This window comes from Zonotrichia albicollis, chromosome 6, assembly GCF_047830755.1.
Source record: "Zonotrichia albicollis isolate bZonAlb1 chromosome 6, bZonAlb1.hap1, whole genome shotgun sequence".
Classification (NCBI taxonomy): Eukaryota; Metazoa; Chordata; class Aves; order Passeriformes; family Passerellidae; genus Zonotrichia; species Zonotrichia albicollis.
Window position 1 is genome coordinate 40,400,303 of NC_133824.1, and position 9,767 is coordinate 40,410,069.

Sequence of the window (9,767 nt, forward strand, 5' to 3'; positions counted from 1 at the left end):
CTGCCCCACCAAGGCAGATTGGGAAGCTCATTGGTGGGAGTTGAAGCTGGAGTAAGCAGCTGGCAGCAGCTGAAGATTGGTGCAGTAGTGAGACAAAATTGATTTTAAGTCATGTGGAATATCTTCTCTTACTGCAGGTGCTGAGGGCACTTGGCTGATCAGTAGAGTGAAAACCAGAGGAAGGAGTTAAGCAGCCATCGTGGCTCATCTATCCCCAGCCTCTGTGTCCTCAGGTGTGGTATCACCTCACACACTGAGAATAGCCTTGCTTTTGCTTTAATTTCATCCCTAATCCCCTCTGAGGCTCCTAAACTGTCTATTTGCTCTCTGCTAAACCCTGGATGCTCAAAACACAAGATAAAACCGACCAAACCGGTAGAGGGTAATGCTGCCTGGTGTTGCAAGGTTTTCTCAGAAAATATTTTGGGAGCAGGTTCCAAGGCACTCCACTGCCTAGAAGGCAGTCAAGGAGCAGCACTGCAGGCTCAGCCACCTCCTGTCTGCTGGGGGTCTTTGAGGACCCTCCTGTTGGGGGGACACAAATCAGCAGAATGCTATGGTTGATTTATTTTTGTGTCCCTGGCTGTGGTGAACCATGGCTGTTGGACAGGCTGGGATGCTGGGAACACAGCTCTGAAGATTGTAAGGAAGAAAAGAACCCACTCCCAAAGAGGCCACAAAAATAATGCTCAGGTATCTTTCATGGAGGCACCAGTGAAGAGACCTCAGTGGGGATTCTGTAACACCATTAATGCCAGGAAAGGGGGCATAGAAAGAGGGCAAAGGGCACGGCTCTTCCTCACAATATAGGATGAAGCTGCAAAGGTATTTAGGATGAAAAGCCATAGTTACAGTAGGTAGTCAAGAAATATTTAGTTAAAACTATTCAGATACTTTGCTAATGTAATACCTGTTAAAAATAAGCATTGTCAATGAACGGTCTTGCCAAGACTGGGCCAGCTTCACTGGGATTTCATTTGGAGAGGAAATAAGGACTTGGGTAGGAGGAGAGTTACAATAATTGCATTTGAATGTATTTACCAAATCACGTTTTAACTGTGGATGAATTATTTTGGCTTGCACCTTTAAAACAGCATGTAGAATATGGAATTACAACATTTTTCATTTGAGGTTTTCAGTTCAATTTAAGAACAAAGACAAAATTTTAATTAATTGATTAAATTAATCCCTTTTCCTTCATGCTGTTTTCTTACCTTAAAATCAGAAAAAGAAATCATTTTGCTAGACATTCTTTTTGGAAACTGACTTAGTTTAAAGGTCTCTTTAGAGAAATATTTGCCAGTGATGATAAACTTAAATCAGCCATCACAGCAAGCTCCAGTTATCCAAATCTGTAATAAATTTGCTAAGAGGATAGCCTTAAAATGCCAGTTCATGTAAAGAATTGAGACAATTGGAAAAATAGTAAATATGGGAATAGAACAAGCCACTCAGCCTTCCTGCAGACTGTAACCTATTCAGAGATTACATATGAAAGCTCTTCTGACAAGTAGAGGCTTTAAAATGTGCTGATAACATCAAACAAGTTCTCAAGATTATTGTATGACTAGGTGGAATTTCTCTGAATATATTTTCTCTTTTCCTTTTGTCTCATTGCGTGTTGTTACTTCCCTTGTGAAATCCAGTACTTTATTCAAGACTATCAGTCCTTCTACTGAGTTATCTCATCCCAAAGCCCTTGATTTTTATTCCTTTGTCTTCCTACTGTTGGCAAATTAGGCATACAGTTCTTTTCTTCTCTAAGCCCTGCTAATCTGCTTGCCCCATCCCTGTCTGGTGATGAGTCCTGCACTGCATGGAGCCAAAGTTCTGCTTTCCATGCAACCAAGGGGAAAACGTCCAGATTGCTGTGAGGGGATTGCCATGGTAGGAATTTCATACTCTGATAAGAGTGTAAAATCAGGGTGGTTTTTCTGTCCTGGAGGAGCTGGCAGAGGAGGGAAGCTGGGAGAAACCATGTGGCAGCAGGTCCTCCTTTTGGACAGCAAGGTAGGTGGATGTCCTTCAGAGCAATTATCAGCACGGCTGCAAAAGGACAGGCATTACTTTTTCCAGACAGTCCAGTGCAGAGCTGTTCGACACATTTCCCACCCATGTCTTTTGCAGGCAAATTCCCATCTTTTTGGAAACCAGCCCCATCTTAAAATTTTTCGTCTCTCAGTGTGTATACATCTCGTTAAACCACCTGCCTGGGTCCATATTTAAGTTCTGCTGATAACAGACATTAATTTTGGGGGGGTGTAAGCCTATTTGGTTAAAACAAGACAGGTTTGTCTCAGCTTTTGTCATGTTTGACTAACTACCAGATTTGCTAATAGGGAAGAGGAGCCTTTAGGAAGCTTTACAAAGGAAATACTACAGAAGGATGGGTCTCCATCACTGCTTTGTTTCTCATACTCCAGCCACATGACCATCCTTGAATGTGTGTGGGTGCCATGTGTATCCAGCTGTGTGTTTTTAGGGATTAATCTGACATAAAGCAGCCATGGCAAACACGGCTGGACACTGTTTCCCTGCACTAGCCCCCAGACAGAGAAGTCCATAAACTGGGATGCTCTGGCTGTGCTTCTCTCAAGGGTGAAGCAGACCCAGAAACAACCCAGGAAAGGTATTAAGGTGCAAAGTACTGCTGGTCCTGTGGAGGCTGGTTTCACCTGCCACTGGATGTGGGATTGCTGGTGCAGAGATAGAGACAAGATATTAATGTTTGTGGCTGCATTGGAGCAGGCAAGGCACTGCTATAAGCATAACTATGATGACAATCAATATATACAAGCCTATCTTTAAAATCTCTTTCCACCACGGTGCAAGGCTCAATTTATCGAGTACATCATCCAACCATGTCTCATCCTCAAGCATTTTTTACAATAATCACCATTTCTGTGCACCTTGGGTTCGGGGACCAAGGGGGAACAAACATCCACCCCTAATTGTGGGGAGCTGGGGAGATCTCCATTACCCAACCTGTCATCTTGATGCAAGCCCCAGGGTGAACCAGTGGCAAAGGCACTGGGCAATAGTGGGGGGTCTCTCTGGTGGGCCAGGGAGCTGCAGGGACAGGGTTTGTGCTGTGCCAGTCCCCAGTAAGGCCCAGAAAGGGACAGTGTACTCTGAGTGAAGGCGAGCTGCCCTCTCCCATCACAGCCAAGGCAACCCTGGTAGCCATGAGGGGTGCCCAGGCACCCTTGCTGCTCTTTCTTCCACCCACCTGCTCCCTCTCCCTCTTCCCCTCCACAGCATGAATAATTACAGTCTGCTGTAATTTTGAAGCAATTACAGGGGGGTGAGCCAGCTCCATCAAGAGATGTTTTTCCCTCTTCTCCCTTCACGGCTCCATTCAACATCCCCAAGTGCCACAAAGGAGTTTAATAACCCATAATGACACATCAGGCCTTCACATCAGTGCATCCTCCCTAAGACTGGGCCAGCATCAGGAGGGAAAAAAAATAAAAGAGATAATTAAAATGCTCACCTCCCTCTTAACTTCACAGCCTCCTATTATCTAGAAAACGTGGATTTTGTGCTCAGGCTGTCTCACCACAGATGAGCCCTGGGGAAGGGGGGCTGCAAGCAGCAGAGATGTGCTAACATCCAGGGCATGGCAGAGAGATGTTTTGTGCCACCTGGGAGAAAAGCTCTGCCATCCCCTCCACTGCAGAGGCAACCTCTGGGACGTGGTGGGTCTCTGTGCAGGGGTGGCTTTTCCAAGGCAAAATCAAAACAGCCAAATATGTTAAAAAAAAAAAAAAAAAGGAAAACATGCACTTTTCCACTTTTCTAGAGATGATGGAGTAGGGCTGTGCAACCTCCTCCAATGACATTTTGCCTCAGTGTGTGCCAGTGCATTTTCACAAAGCAGTGTACAGGACAGATCTGCTCCACAGATGCCAACCAATGGCTTAAGGACCAAGGCCAATACCCTCAGCAGCTGAATGCAACATCCATGTCAGAGATTTCACACTTCAGAGGGCCAGATTAGCCTTTAGCTAAACCTGAGAATATTCCTGTAACCCACAAAAAACGTCCCTCTGCCCCCTGTTTTGAAGCATGGGGCTGGTCTCATAATTCTGTTTTCATCTTCACATTCAGACACAAAATTCTGTGCCCATGCTGCTCAAACCTTGCCTCAAAACCCATTGAATCTCCACTCATCGGAAAACAGTGAAAATAGAAAAATTCTGGGAAGTTTTTGCAGCAATCAACTTTTTTTGAGGAAAATAACCTGATTTCCAGGAAAACAGTGAATTGTTTGGGGAAAGGGTTTTCAAAGGGACTGGAGTCTACCTGGATGGAGAGGGAGAACAAACTCTTCTCAGGAACTGAGAATTTAGCCCTGAGTTTTCAGAAGCAAACCCAGCTCTCTATTTCAGCGAATCGACCTGGAACAGGCAAGTGAAAATTCAGAAATATTGTATTGATGATTCACCTGCCACTGCAGAATCCAAAACAACCATCTTGTCTCAGATCAATGGGGAAGCACTTAGGAGCAATTTTCTCTTCGGAAATGTGGCCAGCGAGCAGAGAGTCAGGAGCAGGTGGTGGAATGTAATGCACACCTCTTGGAACATGCCATTTAGTGGTGTTGTGAAATTAATTGATGACACCTCTGGCCCACTGTATTTCAACTTGTGGGCAATTTCTTTAACAAGATCATCAGAGAATGTCATCTTTGTGCAGAAAGGCAATTTATGTGTATTGCAACAGATTTTCTGCACCACCAGTACTCCTGATTTTATGTAAGTCTGTGACACCAAATATTTTACTCCCAGTTCCTGGAGTTTACTTTATTTAACAAAAAAAATTGAATGTAAATTTTTTGAGAGGTGAGGAAAGACTGAAGAGGATTCTCTGAGCACCTAGAAAGGTGGAAAAACCTTCAAGAAACAGTAATTATCGTATGGAGATCTGGTACAGGATTTTTGAACAATGACTTTGACAGTGAATTTGCTTTATTTGGAAAAAAAAAAAAAAGTGCAGCTAAAGAGCAGCCAGAAAAGATCCAAAACATTATGACAAGAGGAATCAAATGTCCACAGCTAATTCTATTGCCAGCCATGAACACAGAAAACAGGGACTGCCTCTCTGACAGCTCAGTTCATGGCCGTGGGCAAGTCATTTGACTCACTGCTTCGTTTCCTGCCTTCTGCCACCAGGCTGGTAATTGCTGTGACCTTCAGCTGTGAAGAACCTGCTAATGGTGGGCAAGAGATGCAGAAATCAATAGAAATATTTGGCCCTCACCTCCTTTCATTCCTCTCACCTGATACCTGGTAATCCATCAGGTCTTTGCGTTGCTGAATGCATGTGGAAAAGGGACTCCTGCTACTGCTTATTTTTCTCCAGACCCTTGGAAATCTCAGCACTAGGAGATTTGCAGTGACCTTAATTTTTCAATTCTTCCTGTAGATGAAAAAACAAAGTTAAGGACACATCTCCACATTATTGCCAAGTTCATTAAGTTCTAGTCCTGCTATATTCATCCCTGAAAGATGGTTTTGGGGAATTCAGTCTCTTCATTGCTGGTGACCATGGTGTCTGGCATGTTCAACCTTCTTGCTCATTCACCCATGCCACAGACTAAAGCAGAATTTATGTAACTCAAAGCAGCATCAGAAAGGAGAAAGACAAGCCTTGGTGAGGTACCAAAGCAAGTTCCCACTGGCCTTCCAGAAGGAAACCTTCCCTGTGTGTTGGACTGTCTGAGCAATGCCAAAGCTGATGACATGGGACCTGAAGGGACTTCAGCCCACGGTCACCTGTGATTTAGGACCTGACTGCAAGGCTGCACAGTGTGGCTGGGATGGGTCTCGGCCCCATATCAGCTCCTGCTCCCTTCTTCTGAGTGGTGTTTTCCCCTCAGTTTCCTGGCCACCCGTCCCTGCTGTTCCAGCTGTGGAAGAAATGATGCTAGAAGAGGACAAGGGTTTTCCATCCGAGCTTTGTCAGTGCTTGCCCAACACACTCCATTTTCATGAACTTGTAACTTCTCTGACATAGATACATCTTCCTCCCCCTCCTCTTACCCCTTTTCTCATCTTCTGTATCAACAGCTCAGGTCACCAAGGTGGCCCAGCAAAATGCAGCTCAGTGCTACTTCCATGTGAACAGCAAATCGTCCACTTCTTACTTCAGTCAGTTCCCTCTCTCCTCAGGCACTGGAAGATAAAAACCATCCACCTGTCAAACAAAAGGTCTGATGTGATTTTAGCATTACGCGTCACACAAAGGGTCTCAGACCTATGAAAATGTCACCATATTGACTTCATACAAACGTTTATTCTTGCTCTGTTTGTACACAGGAAGATGTTTTGCATTCAGCATAGAACAGTGAGATTTATTACAAAGACACAACCAGATCTCTACTGGAAATTATCACCATCCTTTCACAGTGAAGCCAGTGCTTTCCTACTGATTCACATCTGCTTGGGATCTCATCTGTTATTCCTAACAGGTAGCCATCAAGTAAATAAATACATGAAAAAAGAGCCCAAGAAAATATTTTCCTCTCCTTTTCAGAGGATGGATACAAATGCATCACCCATGGCAAGGTTCATTCCACCCAGCAGGCTTAAGGGGATGACTCACCAAAGCCCTGTGCTTCTCTTCTGGATCTTCAAGGTGTTTCAACAATGTTTTATTGATTCACAGTCATGGAAAGTAAAGAAAGAAAAGAGTCTGGGATCTCTACTGGAACAATATGCCTGACTTCAGTACTTCTGCCTTTAAGCTGCTGGGATGATGTCATGGAAAAGCATTTATGAGATTATTTTTCCTATCCTCCCAAATGGTGGGACTGTCGGTTACACACATGGATCCCTAGGGATCTTTAGATCCGTACAGGTCTTAGCAGAGTAGAGAACAAAAAGATCAATAGCTGAAAGTTAGGCAAAGAAGAAAAGTTCAAGTCAGCAGTAGGACATATGTTTCTAATAGTGATGGCAAGCCAGCCAAATGGGCATTGGGAATACTGTGTTCCCCTTTGCCTTAGCTGTCCCCACCAGAACAGGTGCCTCCCTCAAAGGGTTTGCCCAGGACAGGACAGGGTAAGACTAACAGGGATGGACAGCCTGCGTGCTGTGCAGGAGGAGACCTGGCTCTGGTCACCCACTGGGCACAAAGCTGGGACAGGGCACTGCTGCCCCCAGCCAGGGAGCCCTGCAAGGGAAAGCAGAGCCCTGCCCATGGCTGAGCTCCTTCCACCTTGCACCTGGCCAAGACTGGTTTCAGGAACCTGGCATTTTTCCTGAGAAAAGACAGGTAAGAATACATCACCCCAACAGAAGAAGTCCTTCACCTTTCCCTGTGTACCAGCTAGGAAAATTCATCTCTCTGCATCACTTAATGTAGTAGAAATTACGTGGTTTGAGTGCGCATCCTTTCCCCTTTCCCTTCAGTGCTGGCAGTGCCTGCATCAGGAGGTTTAATAGTACTTTCCCTTATTTAATTTACATCAGGGATGTGCTGGATGGCAACGAGGTGGGATGGTCCAGGAGGAAAAGCACTACATAGAGGCTAAAAACTCCCCAGATCTTCATTGTTCTGTCTCCTTTCTTGTTCCTACTTCCAAAAGACCACCAAAAGCAAATAAATACCTTCATAGGAGGAGGCAGGATGTGATTTTCTCCTCTTTCTCATATATATTGCTTCCCTGCCTCTCCTGTGGGTTTGCCTTCCCCCACCTCCCCCTATGTTCCCTTCCTCCCCACCTACGTTTGACCTGAGCAGCAGCAGAAGCCTGACCATAGCCTGAAGGGATTTGCCTTGTGCCTTTAGTGGGATGGAGTTTGGATTTCCTTATCTGTCCCCAGTAGGGCCATGTGTTTTTTCTCTGCTCCCCCTCCCTGCAGATGCGTGTTGAGGGCAACAAGAGACAAGGGGTCCTTGTAAGTGCCTTATGATAATTGCAGAGCAGAGACTGCTCAGAAAATCTAAATTCCTCCCTGACATTTCCAGTCTAAAGCTCCCACTGACTCAGCTGCTGCTTGTGATATTTAAACAAGGATTATCTCCTTTTTTATTCTTTTCTTTTTTGATAATGGGATGGCAGAAGGTTAGTTTAACACTTTCCTATGGTTGGTTTGGCTGTTACTGATCCCATACTCTTCAGGACTGTAACCAAACCTCTGCTTCCCAAGTCACTCATGTGGCATAACTAGGAAGATCAAAGGCTCCTGTCATAAAAAACAGGGATTTTTTCCTCAGATTGTCATCTTTTTCAAATTTTTCTCCAGAGTGAGCTTTAGCATACCTGAAAATTTACAGCTTTGTGTGTAAAAGGACTTATCCCATTGGCTTCAGCACAACTGCACCTACCATCCCTCCAGGTCCCCAGGCATTCAATCTTACGGCAGTTTTCTGTTCACTAGAATAGATTCCATTTCACAGGGATGCTGAGAAGCCTCTCCATGAAAAAACCTTGAAGAAAGTTCAGGGCACTTTTTGACCCCCAAGAGACACAAGTGCAGCATCACTGGGAGGGAACGTGCACTAATGAGAACTCACCATCAGTTCAGGATTACCTGGCAGGAAAGGGCCAGCACAGCAAGTAAGTAATATCCCATCCAGCCCCCCATTTCCATGCTTAAATATGGTGTCCAAAATGCAGAAATGTGGTCCCCTTCATGACAGCACAAAAGAGACACCCAGCCCCAGCTCTTCCAAGAGTTCCCGTCATCCCAAAAAAGCTCTCTGCGTCCTAAAGGATGCTCTGGGGTACACAGGCTCCAGAAGGCTGTCATGGGGATCATTCTCTTGGAGTTTCAGGAGAGCTGCAGCCTCCTCTCCAGCACTCAGAAATGGGAGCAGGATCAATATGGCTGATAACCTGTTATTAAGGCATGCACTGAGTCAGAGTCCCCTGCCATTAGCCAGAGGTTTATTCCTGAAATTGGCTGAGAAACTGGTGAGGATGAGGTAAGGAGGAGCCAAGGGGGGCTCAGAGTGGGTCTAGACTGGGATGCAATCCCAGCACCACATGCAGGACCAGCTTCCTTCCCTTGTACTGGGGATTGCAAATAACTGAGCAAAAGACAAGCGGTCCTTTCTGCTTTTCAAAGAGATTAAGGGTTTACAAGGTGGGCAGGGGGCTTTCCCAAACTCCATTGTGGAGGCTAGGGTGGGGTGCACTGGGGAAGTTTAAGCAGAGCAGATGTACTTGAAAGCATGGGAGAGGTGGGCACATGGTGGGCCATGGGCTGGATGCAGTGAGGCTGAGGATGGGAGCCAGGATCTGCCTTTGCACAGGCTGTCCCTAGCCCTGGCAGTGTCTGTGGGGAGTGTCAGATGCCTCACGCATTCCCTATCACACTGCTGCAGTCGGGCAGAGCAAACATCCCTAATGGAGCTGCTCCCACCACGCCGCCGATAAGCAGCGCGGGCCAGGAGCAGGGACAACGGCCTGTCTTCCCCATGTTCTGTGACATAGGGCTGCTTTTCAGCCCTGGAGAAGGCCTCTGTTAAGCCCATGTTTGATCAGGACCAGCACTGTTTGGAATGCCTCCCTGCTGCAGGAGGATGACAGCTTGGGGCATCTGAAAGGAGCACATGGTGCAGAGCTGGTGTGGCTCTCCTGTCTGCTTTGGGTCACCATCCCACCCTTGTCACCCCCTCCCAAGCACCACATCTTCCTCTCATGGACTCAGAGACATCATCCAGGGCAGGGGCAGTATGGGCCATGCCACACCTCGGATGGGCAGAACACATGGTCTCTTCTCATGGTCCCCCCAGCTTAAGCACTTGTTTCCACT